Here is a 15859-nt window from a genome sequence, read left to right as displayed (position 1 = left end):
CCGCCAAGTCTGCTCTTCAAATTTCCCCTTAAGGAAGCTCTGCTCTTAGTAAAATCAGACTACTTGCTATATTATAAGCTTAGCACTTGTTCTCAAAACTTCTCAACTAAGTAAGCACTCTCATACTAAAGTAAGCACTACATCCACCTGCCACCCCTGTGAATATCCACTTTCCTTAAAGGCACAGCACTCCCTTATACTGCTCTAGCATGTCGAGTGGTAGATTACTGGCGTCCTCTCCAGTTCAGCTGGTTAATCTGGGTATCTTGAGACAATGCTACAGTTGTCTCATGTACACAGACAACCCTCTCCTCCTCCCAACAAACACAAATACATGTGAGAGATGCAACTATATAGCCAAACTGGAGGCTGAACTCTCTCAACTCAGGGCTGGCATGACCATACAGGAGGAGATGGTAACCACACACACAACAAACCTAGTCCCACATAGACCTACCACAACTGCAAACCAAACACATAAAAACACAAAGACATACTTGGAGGCTCTAATAAAAAACTTACCTAAACAACAGAGGCTCCCAAAGCAGACATCCAAAAATCCACCACCTCAAAACAAAACACATGTAACACATACTTCAATAAATCAGTGTGTCAATCAATCACAGCCCTTAAGGCCAAACACCATGCCTGATACACCAGTAATGGGTGACTCTATAGTCAGACACACTGATGTCCCGCTTACCAGGCTGAACAAGGAGAGGGTGACTGTGAGCTGCCTATCAGGATCTAGGATCCACCACATAACACACGCACTCAGGTCACTCCAAAGCAAGTACAAATATGACTCCATCATTGTCCATGCTGGCGTGAATGACCTGAGACGTACCTCCCTGGACTACATGAAAACAGACATAGAGGAGCTCTCTGATTATGTATCCCAGGCTGGTATGACCCTGACCCTGAGCAGCATCTTGCCCTCACCAAGAATGATGCCACAATGCAAAGACAAGATGATCAGCTTTAATAATTGGCTCAAGTACTGGTGTCATTCTAAGGGGATCCAATGTCTGTCTGCTTGGGATGACATGTTGGGCAAGCCACGCTGCTTCGCAAGGGACGGCTTGCACCTGTCACCACTGGGCTTCCGGATAGTGGCTAAGGCTCTTGCCACCCCCATAGTGCCTTTTTTAGGCAAGGCTCAAAAGACAAACCCACCTCCTTAGAAAACAAAAATGGAAAAAAAACTAAGGGTAATGCTGCTCAGCGCCAGAAGTCTAAATCTCAAGATGCAGGCACTTGATGCACTCCTCAGTATGGAGAACATTGCCATCTGTGCAGTAACTGAAACCTGGTTCAAGGCTCCTGAGAGCACCCCAGCACTACCAGGCTATACCTCGTATCATGCTTTTCGGCCCCAAAACCCGGGCGAACCACAAAGGAGGGGAGTGTCCATATTCATCAAGGACACCCACACCTCCAGGTTAGTAGCAACACATGAAGCATCGGAGACCATACAGGTGCAACTAACCATAGGCAAAACTGCTATATAACTGGTAGCATGTTACAGACCACCCTCCCAATCTCAGGAACCCCACTCAGCCTTCCTGAAGACATTGGAGGATATGAATGTATCACAAAATACCATCATACTGGGAGACTTCAACTACCCTAACATAGATTGGGTACATTATTCTAGCCCTAACACCCTAGCCCAAAGGTTCCTGGAATTCATAAATTCAAATGCACTGGAACAACTAGACACCTCTCCCACTAGGGGAGATAATATACTAGACCTGATCATCACAAACATGGGGACAAAATGCTCCACACTGGAGGTATACCCCTCACTAGTGAGATCTGACCACAAACTAATCACCCTGGATATACATATCCCACCTCCACCCCCAGCACAAAAGACCACAGTGAAAAACTTCTCAAAAGCAGACTTCACTCTTCTTAAGACTGAGATGGTATCCCTTAAGCCCACTGGGCCAGTGGATACCACATCCCACAATGCTGAATCCTTCACAAATGCTTTCTATGGACATCTCCAAGAAGGCATGGATCATGCAATCCCAAATAAATCCAAGACTCTCCCCACCAAAGGCAAGCGTCCTGTCTAGTGGACCTCAGCCATAAACAAATTGTATAACAAAAGAATGAAGCTACTGCACGACGGAGCAAAATCCCAAAAAGGGAAGACATCTCTGATCAACACTAACAGAAAACTACGTTCTCTCATAAAAACATCCAAGGCCAACTTTGAGAGAAAAATTGCTAAGGACACTAAAGATAACCACAAAGCCTTCTTCAGCTATGTTAGAAACCTGGGCAGAAACCCTCAGATATGTTCAGAGTTAGTTCACAACAACAAAAAATACACTGAACCCACAGATATTGGCAACATTCTGGCTGACAGGTTCAGTGCAAATTTCTCCCCTCCCTCACCCCCAAAAGAAGAAATAATTATCCCAGCTGAATGTAATCTCCCTGTCATCTCAGAAGTCCAGGTGAGAGCCTCCCTCAGCAAAGCTAAAAACACAGCATCAATGGGACCTGATGGTATCCAGGGTTGCATGCTACGTGAACTCCAAGAGGAGCTAGACTCGCACATAAAAATGCTATTTAACCTTAGCCTTACTACAGGATATGTACCTGAACACTGGCATACAGCAACAGTGGTCCCACTCCACAAAGCGGGTACCTCTACAGACCCTGGGAACTACCGCCCCATAAGCTTAACCAGCCTGGTCTGCAAAGCTATGGAAAGAATCATTATGGAACTCATAAACAGAGACATCGGGGACCTACAGACACTTGATCCCACCAAGTTCAACTTTGTAAAGGGTAGATCCTGCCTTTTGAACCTGGTTGACTATTTCAAAACAGTCACTAGAGCCATTGATGAGGGTAAAGCAGTCCATACAGCCTACCTGGACTTGGCTAAGGCCTTTGACACAATACCCCACTCAGGCATCATAGATAAGCTCAACAGCTTAAATGTAAACCCTTATGCCACTAGATGGGTTGCAAACTGGCTAAAGGACAGAACCCATAAAGTTAAAATTGCTGGAGCAATGTCAGACTCAAAGCCAGTCACAAGTGATGTCCCACAGGGATCTGTCCTGGGACCCCTCTTGTTCGGCATTTATTTCTCAGATGTTAATGCAAACATGGGAGGGTTGTGGCTGACAAAGTTCGCAGATGACTGCAAACTAGGCGCCATAGTCGATACACCAGCGGACACATACATCCTACAAAAAGGCCTCACAGAAATGGACAACTGGTGCCAGAGTCATGGCCTTAAACTAAATGCCAAAAAATGTATAGTCATCCCCTTTGGGAAAAACAAAGTACCCACAAATTATCACACAGACAGCAACCCACTGAGTACGGAAAAAGTAATCAGAGACCTAGGGACCCAAGTTGACAGCGACCTCTCATTTGACACCCACGTTGCCAAAGTGGTTAGAAAGACATTCTACCTTGCACACCTTATCATGAAGGGATTCACATCCAGATCCAAGGATGTCATTGTACCCCTATACTCCTCCCTCATCAGACCCATGATTGAGTACAATGCCCCATTTGGTATGTACCTCACCCGGCATTTGCAACAGCTGGAGAGACCACAAAAGTACCTCACCAAGAGGATCAAGGGTCTCCAACATATGTCTTATTCTGCCAGACTAAAGAAACTCTAGCTCTATTCAGTAGCATACCACCTGCTCAGAGGAGATCTGTGCCTGATGTACAAGGCCATCTCCAATCAGGAATTGATGGACATGCTCCACCTCAAAAAATCCAAATCCATCAGAACCACGAGAGCTAAAGACTTAAACCTCAGCACAAGTATGAAGAGGACATGCTGGAGGGACAGATTCATAACCTAGAGGCTTCCCATGCTCTGGAACAGAATCCCAGTTCATGTTAGGCAGAGCCCGTCACTAACGCTCTTTAAGAGAAATCTTGATGTGTGGATGGATGGGAGATCGTAAGTTTACCCCAGGGGTCACCTCTGTGTCACTACTAGACAGGGGCACAGTAAACTAATTCTATAATATAAGGGGACCCTCACTGTGTCACTACTAGACAGAGGCACAGTATTCTACATCTATTCTGTACATTTTTGTACCATTTCATGGGGTGGCGAAAGCCACATCACTATGGCTAGGCTTACAAATGGCCTAGGGCAGATAGCCTAGTACTAAACTATGAAACTATGAGTAAAGAGGAATGATGACTTAACAAGGCTTTCATTGTAAAACAGACACCACACTGTCACCCTGTGTAGTCAGTGCTGCTATGACCTCCCCATGCACTAACAATGCTTTCAATGTGCAACAGACACCACACTGTCACACTCTGCAGTCAGTGCTTCCATGACCTCATATATATGTAGCAGGTGGTTAGTACTACAGCACAGCTTTAACAAGGTTTTCAATGTACAACAAAGACCACACTGTCACACTGTGCAGCCAGTGCTGTCATGACCTCCCCATGCATGTAGCACCTGGTTAGTACTACAGCACAGCCCTAACAAGGTTTTCAATGTACAACAGATACCACACTGTCCTGCTGTGCAGTCAGTGCTGCCATGATCTCCCCATGCATATAGCACCTGGTTAGTCCTACATCACTGCCCTAACAAGGCTTTCAATGTATAACAGGCACCACACTGTCACACTGTGCACCAGTGCTGTCATGACCTCCTCATGCATGTAGCACCTGGTTAGTACTACAGCACATCCCTAACAAGGCTTTCAATGTACAATAGATACCACACTGTCACGCTGTGCAGACAGCGCTACCATGACCTTTCATCCATGTAACACCAGGTTAGTACTACAGCACAGCCCTAACAAGGCTTTCAATGTACAACAGATACCACACTGTCAATCTTTGCAGCCAGTGCTGCCATGACTTCCCATGCATGTAGCACCTGGTTAGTACTACAGCACCGACCTATCAAGGCTTTCAATGTACAACAGATACTACACTGTCACACTGTGCAGTCAGTGCTTTCATGACCTTCCCATGCATGTAACACCTGGGTAGTACTAAAGCACAGACTTAACAAGGCTTTCATTGTAAAACAGACACCACACTGTCACCCTGTGTAGTCAGTGCTGCCATGACCTCCTCATGCACTAACAATGCTTTTAATGTGCAACAGACACCACACTGTCACACTCTGCAGTCAGTGCTACCATGACCTCATATACATGTAGCAGATGGTCAGTACTACAACACAGCTTTAACAAGGTTTTCAATGTACAACAAATACCATACTGTCACACTGTGCAGCCAGTGCTGTCATGACCTCCCCATGCATGTAGCACCTGGTTAGTACTACAGCACAGCCCTAACAAGGCTTTCAATGTACAACAGATACCACACTGTCCTGCTGTACAGCCACTGCTGCCATGACCTTCCCATGCATGTAGCACCTGGTTAGTACTACAGCAAAGCCCTATCAAGACTTTCAATGCACAAGAAATACCACACTGACACTCTGTCCACACAGTGCAGCCATGACCTCCCCATGCATGTAGCACCTGGTTAGTACTACAGCACAGCCCTAACAAGGCTTTCAATGTATAACAGACACCACACTGTCACACTGTGCAGCCAATGCAGCCATGACCTCCCCATGCATGTAGCACCTGGTTAGTACTGCAGCACAGCCCTAACAAGGCTTTCCGTGTACAATAGATACCACACTGTCACACTGTGCAGCCAGTGCTGCCATGACCTCTCATGCATGTAACACCAGGTTAGTACTACAGCACAGCCCTAACAAGGCTTTCAATGTACAACAGATACCACACTGTCCTGCTGTACAGCCACTGCTGCCATGACCTTCCCATGCATGTAGCAGCTGGTTAGTACTACAGCACAGCCCTAACAAGGCATTCAATGTACAACAGATACCACAGTGTCACACTGTGTAGCCAGTGGTGCCATGACCTCACCATGCATGTAGCACTTGGTTAGTACTACAGCAGAGCCCTAAAAAACTTTCACTGTACAACAGATACCACACTGTCACCCTGCACAACCAGTGCTACCACGACATCCCCATGCATGTAACACCTGGTTAGTACTACAGCATAGCCCTAACAAGGCTTTCAATGTACAATATATACCACACTGTCACACTGTGCAGCCAGTGCTGTCATGACCTCTCATGCATGTAACACCAGGTTAGTACTACAGCTCAGCCCTAACAAGGCTTTCAATGTACAACAGATACAACACTGTCCTGCTGTGCAGTCGGTGCTGACATGACCTCACCATGCCAGCAGCATCTGGTTAGTACTACAGCATAGCCCTAAGAAAGCTTTCAATGTACAACAGACACCACACTGTCACACTGTGCAGCCAGTGCTGTCATGACCTCTCATGCATGTAACACCAGGTTAGTACTACAGCTCAGCCCTAACAAGGCTTTCAATTTACAACAGATACGACACTGTCCTGCTGTGCAGTCGGTGCTGACATGACCTCCCCATGCCAGCAGCACCTGGTTAGTACTACAGCATAGCCCTAAGAAAGCTTTCAATGTACAACAGACACCACACTGTCACACTGTACAGCCAGTGCTGCCATGACCTTCCATGCATGTAGCACCTGGTTAGTACTACAGCAAAGCCCTATCAAGACTTTCAATGCACAAGAAATACCACACTGTCACTCTGTCCAGACAGTGCAGCCATGACCTCCCCATGCATGTAGCACCTGGTTAGTACTACAGCACAGCCCTAACAAGGCTTTCAATGTACAATAGATACAACACTGTCCTGCCATACATCCACTGCTGCCATGACCCCCAATGCACGTAGCACCTGGGTAGTACTACAGCATAACCATAACAAGGCTTTTAATGTACAACAGATACCACACTGTCACACTGTGCAGCCAATGCTGCCATGACCCCCATGCATGTAGCACCTGGTTAGTATCAGAATGCAGCCTAACAAGGTTTTCAATGTACAACAGATACCACACTGTCACACTGTGCAGTCAGTGCTGCCATGATCTCCCCATGCATGTAGCACCTAGTTAATACTACAGCACAGCCTAACAAGGCTTTTAATGTACAACAAACACCACACTGTTGCACTGTGCAGCAGGTGCTGCAATGGCCTCACCATGCATGTAGCACCTGGTTAGTGCTACAGCACAGCCCTAACAAGGATTTCAATGTACAAATGATACCACACTGTCACACTGTGCAGTCAGTGCTGCCATGACCTCTCCATGCATATAGCACCTGGTTAGTACAACAGCATAGCCCTAACAAGGTTTTCAATGTGCAACAGACACTACACTGTCACACTGTGCAGCCAGTGCTGTCATGACCACCCCATGCATGTAGCACCTGGTTAGTACTATAGCACAGCTCTAACAAGACTTTCAATGTACAACAGATACAACACTGTCCTTTTATGCAGCTGGTGCTGACATGACCTCCCCATGCATTCAGCACCTGGTTAGTACTACATCATAGCCTTAACAATGCTTTAAATGTACAATAGACACCAAACTGTCACACTGTGCAGCCAGTGCTGCCATGACCTTCCATGCATGTAGCACCTGGTTAGTACTACAGCACTGCACTATCAAGGCTTTCAATGCGCAAGAGATACCACACTGTCACTCTGTGCAGACAGTGCAGCCATGACCTCCCCATGCATGTAGCACCTGGTTAGTACTACAGTACAGCCCTAACAAGGCTTTCAATGTATAATCGACACCACACTGTCACACTGTGCAGCCAATGTGGCCATGACCTCCCCATGCATGTAGCACCTGGTTAGCACTACCGCACAGCCCTAACAAGGCTTTCAATGTACAATAGATACCTCACTGTCACACTGTGCAGACAGTGCAGCCATGACCTCCCATGCATGTAGCACCTGGTTAGTACTACAGCACAGCCCTAACAAGGCTTTCGATGTACAACAGACACCACACTGTCATACTGTGCAGCCAGTGCTGCCATGACCCCCATGCATGTAGCACCTGGTTAGTACTACAGTGCAGCCCTAACAAGGCTTTCCATGTACAACAGATACCACACTGTCACCCTGTGCAGCAAGTGCTGCCATAACCTCCCATGCATGTAGCACCTGGTTAGTACTACAGCACAGCCCTAACAAGGTTTTTAATGCACAACAGATATCACACTGTCACCCTGGGCAGCCAGTACTGCCATGACATCCCCATGCATGTAGCACCTGGTTAGTACTACAGCACAGCCCTAACAAGGCTTTCAATGTACAACAAACACCACACTGTTGCACTGTGCAGCAGGTGCTGCCATGGCCTCACCATGCATGTAGCACCTGGTTAATACTACAGCACAGCCCTAACAAGGCTTTCAATGTACAACAGATACCACACTGTCATACTGTGGAGTCAGTGCTGCCAAGGCCTCTTCGTGCAAGTAACACCTGGTTAATACTACAGCATGGCCTTAACAAGGCTTTCAATGTACAACAGATACCACACTATCACAATGTGCAGTCAATGCTGCCATGACCTCCCCATGCATGTAGCACCTGATTAGTACTACATCTCACTCCTAACAAGGCTTTCATTGTACAATAGATACCTCACTGTCACACTGTTCAGACAGTGCAGTCGTGATCTCCCCATGGATGTAGCACCTGCTTAATATTACAGCACAGCCCTAACAAGGTTTTCACTGTACAATAGATACCACATTGTCACACTGTGCAGTCAGTGCAGTCATGACCTCCCCATGCATGTAGCATCTGGTTAGTACTTCAGCACAGCCCTATCAAGGCTTTCAATGTACAATAGACACCACACTGTCCTGCTGTGCTGCCAGTGCTGTCATGACCTCCCCAAGCATGTAGCACCTGGTTAGTACTACAGCACAGCCCCATCAAGGCTTTCAATGTACAACAGATACCACATTGTCACACTATGCAGCCAGTGCTGCCATGACCTACCCAGGCATGTAGTACCTGGTTAGTACTACAGCACACCCCTAACAAGTCTTTCAATGTACAATTGACACCACACTGTCACACTGTGCAGCCAGTGCTGCCATGACCTCCCCATGCATGTAGCACCTGGTTAATTCCACAGCACAACCCTAACAAGGCTTTCAATGTATAACAGACTCCACACTGTCACACTGTGCGCCAGTGCTGTCATGAACTCCCCATGCATGTAGCACCTGGTTAGTACTACAGCACAGTCCTAACAAGGCTTTCAATGTACAACAAATACCACACTGTCACACTGTGCAGCAGGTACTGCCATGACCTTCCCATGCATGTAGCACCTGGTACAACAGATACCAAACTGTTCACTGTACAGCCAGTGCTGCCATGACATCCCCATGCATGTAGCACCTGATTAGTACTACAGCACAGCCCTAATAAGGCTTTTAATGTACAATAAATGCCACTGGTTAGTACTACAGCACAGTGCTAACAAGGCTTTCAATGTACAACAGACAACACACTGTCACACTGTGCAGCCAGTGCTGCCATGACCTCTCATGCATGTAGCACCTGGTCAGTACTACAGCACAGCTCTAGCAAGGTTTTCAATGCACAACAGATACCACACTGTCACACTGTACAGCCAGTGCTGCCATGACCTACTGAAGCAGTATGTCACACTGTGCAGCCATGACATTCCCATGCATGTAGCACCTGGTTAGTACTACAGCACAGCCCTAACAAAGCTTTCAATGTACAACAGACACCACACTGTCACACTGTGTAGCCAGTGCTGCCATGACATCCCCATGCATGTAGCACCTGGTTAGTACTACAGCACAGCCCTAACAAGGCTTTCAATGTACAACAGACAACACAATGTCACATTGTGCAGCCAGTGCTGCCATGACCTCTCATGCATGTAGCACCTGGTTAGTACTACAGCACAGCTCTAGCAAGGCTTTCCATGTACAACAGATACCACACTGTCACACTGTGCAGCAGGTGCTGCCATGACCTTCCCATGCATGTAGCACCTGGTTAGTACTACAGCACAGTGCTAACAAGGCTTTCAATGTACAACAGACAACACGCTGTCACATTGTGCAGCCAGTGCTGCCATGACCTCTCATGCATGTAGTACCTGGTCAGTACTACAGCACAGCTATAGCAAGGTTTTCAATGCACAACAGATACCACACGGTCACACTGTGCAGCCAGTGCTGCTATGACCTCCCCATGCATGAAGTACCTGGTTAGTACTACAGCACAGCCCTAGCAAGGCTTTCAATGTACAACAGATACCACACTGTCACACTGAACAGCCAGTGCTGCCATGACGTCCCCATGCATGTAGCACCTGGTTAGTATTACAGCACAGCCCTAACAAGGCTTTCAATGTACAATAAATGCCGCATTGTCACCATTTGTAGCCAGTGCTGCCATGACCTCCCATGCATGTAGCACTGTACAACAGATACCACACTGTCACACTGAACAGCCAGTGCTGCCATGATGTCCCCATGCATGTAGCACTGTACAACAGATACCACACTGTCACACTGAACAGCCAGTGCTGCCATGATGTCCCCATGCATGTAGCACCTGGTTAGTATTACAGCACAGCCCTAACAAGGTTTTCAATGTATAACAGATGCCACACTGTCACACAATGTGCCAGTGCTGTCATGACATCCCCATGCATGTAGCACCTGGTTACTACTACAGCACAGCTCTAGCAAGGCTTTCAATGTACAACAGATACCACACTGTCACACTGTGCAGCCAGTGCTGCCATGATGTCCCCATGCATGTAGCACCTGGTTAGTACTACAGCACAGCCCTAAAAAGGCTTTCAATGCACAATAAATACCACACTGTCACCCTATGTAGCCAGTGCTGCCATGACCTCCCATGCATGTAGCACTGTACAACAGATACCACACTGTCACATTATGCAGCAGGTGCTGCCATGACCTTCCCGAGTGTGCAGCACCTGGTTAGTACTACAGCACAGTCCTAACAAGGCTTTCAATGTAAAACAGACAACACAGTGTCACACTGTGCAGCCAGTGCTGCCATGACCTCTCATGCATGTAGCACCTAGTTAGTACTACAGCACTGTTTTAGCACAGCCCTAAGACACCTTTCAATGTGCAACAGTACCACACTGTCCTGCTGTGCAACCAATGCTGCCATGACCTCTCCCTATCTGATCTCCATACCTTCAAGTAACACATGCAACTGGTGTGCTACAGAATCAGTGGCACAGGCAGGTGCATGTCGGTCAGATCCATGACATCACCATGAATGTTCATGTGCCTGTAACATTAGGCAGACACCCTCTGACATATATCCATGCACATCAACTGCACTTCAACATACAGCCCATGGGTGATATCAGTATATCATGGAAAGAGTCTACATGGGACAGTGGGTCACTGTCACCATTATGTCTGTCATCTGATATCCCCAAAAGTTCAGAATGTCCAGGCAGATTGTCCTCTATTTTGGAGGCTACACTATGAACCACATGGCTGCCCCCTTCTGGGACAGTCAGTAAAACCAATTCAGTGGCCTGTGTGCCATTCACCATGCTATCACAGTTAGGCACACCACATCCCACTTAAGGGTTAGTGGACAGGCTACTGGGAGGAGGCACTCAGTGGATAGTCTACAAAAAGAGACAGACAATACAAGTCACATACCTTCAGAGAAATCAAATGATGCAGCTTAGTAATGAAATATGGGACAATTATATGACTACAATGCTAATGAAAATATGGGCTTACCAGGATGCCATGGCTTTGGGTGGTTCAGGGGCACTATGTAACAGAGACATGATAAGTAATTTACATATCAAGCAAATATGACAGGTGAGGGTAATACAGATACTAAAACCTATCTGACTTGTCCTCTTGTGACTCCACTGCCAGAGATGAGAATTGAAATGCCATTGTCATGTGAAAAGATAGACACACACTAATCATCATTAAGTACATAATGGCTGTCATATAGTACCCCAACTGAGGTATAACACACAGGTGATAATATACACACATACCTGATGGGCTAGGATGGTGTGCAGCGTGCAGGTGTCCCACACAGGTGAACATGAGGGGTGCAGATCTGATTATCAATAGTGACATTCAGCAAAAAAATATACTACTATATCAGGTACATCCTCCCTGATTGGAAAGTGCATCACCTGTCATAATGTGGACCCTGTAGTATAACAAGGCACAGAAACATCAACATGTGAGTGTGCTCCACAGTCATAACTGAGAGGCTAAGGTAAAAAACAAATATGGAACACAGTAACAGGATACAGAGATGTTTACGTGACATGTGTCACTGCTGTGCAGATGTTGAGGGATCTGTGCAATTGAAAAAAAAATAAAAATCACACATTGCTGAGAGTGTTATGTATGTACTTATTTGGTAAGACAGGCTGTAAGACTAATGTTATGCAGCCACAATAGGTGTGTTTTCACATTCATGGCAAACTGCTGCTGGAGCACAAATATAAAAATATAGTAATAATTGTGAAATAATAATCCTTAATGAGAATTGGTGTATGATGGTGTGTGTTCGAATGTATGGCATTACCTGTACATTCTGGAACACCTGCTTCAATAGCTCCATCAGGTGTCTGATGATTCCAAGTAGTGGAACTATGCAAGGCCAGCAACACAGTTATCTTATCCTGAGGTGGCAAGGGTGGCCTACCACCAGGGACAGTCCTTGTCCTTTCATAGGTTCATAGGTTGTTAGTAGGTTAATGACCACTAGGGACTTTATAAGCATAACCATACACCACAACCAAATTTTGTCCCTGACTGCCTTAAGTATCTTTTAGGAGGGGGAATATGTTAGTAAGGAGGTAGCTAAGGGATTTGTGCATAAGGGTGATGTTAACTAGAGAACCTCTGTCCATCAGAAACAAGGGAGCCAGACAGGAGGTCAATTTGTGATTTTCCATCCAATGGTCAAGGTTTCCTTTAAATAGGGTCAGGGATGACCTCTGCTTCACATAGATGGGGAACGAGCCTTGTTGGAGAGTGCTACATCCAGTATATTTGATCCTCTGGTTGTAGGGTGCACTGTCTGGTTCAGGGTGTTTGTGTTAGTAAAGTCCAGGAACTGTTGTTCCCATAAATTTGAGGTGATGGATATTTCCCAGTCTATAGAACAGTAGTTAAAGTCACCCAGGAATAGGGTATTTTGTTGGATGGTGTGTTGCTGTAATAGGTCTAGGTAGGAGTTGTAAGTCTCTTAGGGCAAGATGCAGCTAACGTTGTCACCTCACTGCAAGAGGTTCTCTGGTTCGATTCTCAGCTGGGGTGCTTTCACTGTGGAGTCTGCATGTCTTCCCTGCATTTGTATGGGTTTCCTCCTGGTGCTCCAGTTTCTACCCACATTACAAAGACATGCATCTGGAGTTTTTCTCTCTTGGCCTCCACTGAAAATGGGCTCTGTCCAAGTCAAACTTTCCCAGTCAACAAATGTTAAATAAATATATAAAATTGTATTTATTTATTTATTTATTTACATTTGTTAACCAGGTAGTGTCTGACTGGGCAAGAAGCCCATTTTCAAAGGAGACCCAGGGAGAAACTCTCCATAACAATACAATTAGTAAATATTTACAACAAATTTCAAGTTACATAAGATGGAACAAGTAATAATAAAATGCACATACTGGCAGTAATTAAAAGATGTGGGACATAGTTACATAAGGGAGCAATAGTCATTACAACACATGTTAATAACAATATATAAGAATACAAGCTCTAGCCGAGAAATAGATATGTCCATCTTAAAAAAGCGTTCGTAAGCACTAGTTGTATAAGTGCGCAGAAATATTTTATGTGAGAAAGAGGGATGGGAAATAATAGGGGAGAGAGAAAAACTAGTCAGGAGGATTGCAGGGGCAGAGTCAGTTGTCATTGAGAGAAACGCTTTGGCTTTTTTTAAATGAGGATATGTTGGGGTTGTTTGGGATGTGCAGAGGAAGAGTATTCCAGTCCTTAGCTATTTTATTGGAATAGAGGGAGTTTTCATGATAGTTTTGAGACTGGGTGACTTTTAGCTTTAGTCTGTCAGAAGATCTACGAGATCTGCAGTTAGAGTTTGGTTGAATGAGGCTCAAGAGTGCAGGGCAATTGCTGGGATTATGTATTACTTTGTGGGGAAAAGTAAGTTGGTTTAGTTTTAACAGGTTTGGTAGTTCCATCCAGTTAAGTAGTTGAAGAACAGAACAATGATGGGTCTTATGGGGTTGACTGGTGGCAAACTTAGCTATTTGGTTATAGCAGGACTCTAGGTGATGAATGTCAGTCTTACATAGATTGCTAAGGATTTGTGAGGGGTTAAGGAGGTGGTTGATGTTTTGCCAAAACTTTTGGGGGTTGTGCTGGTGCTTTTGTTGGCAGTTTACAAAGTAAGTTTTTTATCACTGATGACTTGTTTCTTAGCTTGATTTCTAAGTTGTTGATATAGGGAGAAGTCGTGTTTATCTTTGGTGGTGTGATATATAGTAGGGTGGAATGTAAGTGAAATCTAGCTGTGGCTAGTCTGGCTTGGTTTGTGAGGTAAGGGTTGGCCCTATATAGAGCGCCAAGTTTTGTGTGAACATTCTTGACTGATAGTGAGATATGTTTGTCAAATTTTAGTCTGTCATCAATAGTAACTGCTAGGAGTGTGGTCTCATTTGTAGGTGCAATTTTAGTGCCATTAGAGGAGAGAATATAGAGAGGTAGAGAGCTGTGTTTGGATGAATTGTTAGTGAAAATCATTAATTTAGTTTTGTTTGGATTTAAAATAAGTTGATGGTTAGAGAGGTAATTTTCAATGTCTAGGAAAGCTTTTTGCATTTTTTGTTAAAGTTCTAGCATGGAAAAGCTGAGCAGATAAGACAGGAATCATCTGCATATTGGATGGTGGTGGCAAGCTGGGTGTAAATAAGACAAAAAGGAGGGGACTAAGTATGGAACCTTGGGAGTACCCCAGTCATCACTGGTAGAAAAGGGGAGAGTTTGTTCTCCCATTTTGTAGCTTGTTTTCAGTTAGACAGATAGCTGTGTAACCATGTTAGGGATGATGAACTTATAAGTTGCAAGTTAGTTGAGTAGCAGTTAGTGGAATATGGTGTCAAAGGCTTTTAACATGTCCAGGGAAATTGCAGAGTCTAGCTGGCCTTGATTTTTGAGTTGATGAACAATCTCAGTGAATATTATTAGAGCTGTGTTAGTACTATGTTTAGGTCTAAAACCATGCCGAGAAATGGATAGTAGCTTGTTAGTTCTGAAGTGGAACATGAGTTGTTGATGTATACATTTTTCTAGGATTTTTGCTATCGGAGAGAGGATTGCAATGGGCCTGTAGTTTGAAATACCTCTAGAGGGGCTGACCTTGTGGAGGGATATGATATGATATGAGAAATCTTCCAGATGTGTGGCACATACTGTTCTGAGATAGAGTGATTGATTAGAATGGATATGAGGTAGGCAATGGAAGGTGCAGCTATGTTTAGAAGTTCGTTGGGTAGATGGTCAGCAGGGTTTTAGTTTACTAAGGAGTTTCTATGAAAGAGGTTTGAATGGGTTTAAAGGAGAAAATGTTTGTGTTCTCAGAGGGATGGGGACTGAGAGGGGTAGGTGTTGTTTGCTATCTAGGATGCAGGTAATTGAGTTGATAAAGTGAGAGTTGAACTGTGAGGCTAAGGGCTCAGAGGAATTAAATGAGGAAGGAGAAGGGGTGAAAGTTTTCCTGGGGTTAAGGAGGTGCTTGATGTTTTGATAAAACGTTTGGGGGCTGTGCTGGTGCTTTTGTTGGGAGTTTATCATTGATGATTTAGTTCCTTAGCTTGATTTCTAAGTTGTTGATATAGGGAAAGTTGTGTTTATCTTTGG

This window comes from Protopterus annectens, chromosome 2.part1 (genome assembly GCF_019279795.1).
Source record: "Protopterus annectens isolate FY-2018-M chromosome 2.part1, PAN1.0, whole genome shotgun sequence".
In the NCBI taxonomy this organism is placed as follows: domain Eukaryota; kingdom Metazoa; phylum Chordata; order Ceratodontiformes; family Protopteridae; genus Protopterus; species Protopterus annectens.
This window is presented reverse-complemented; position numbering follows the sequence as displayed.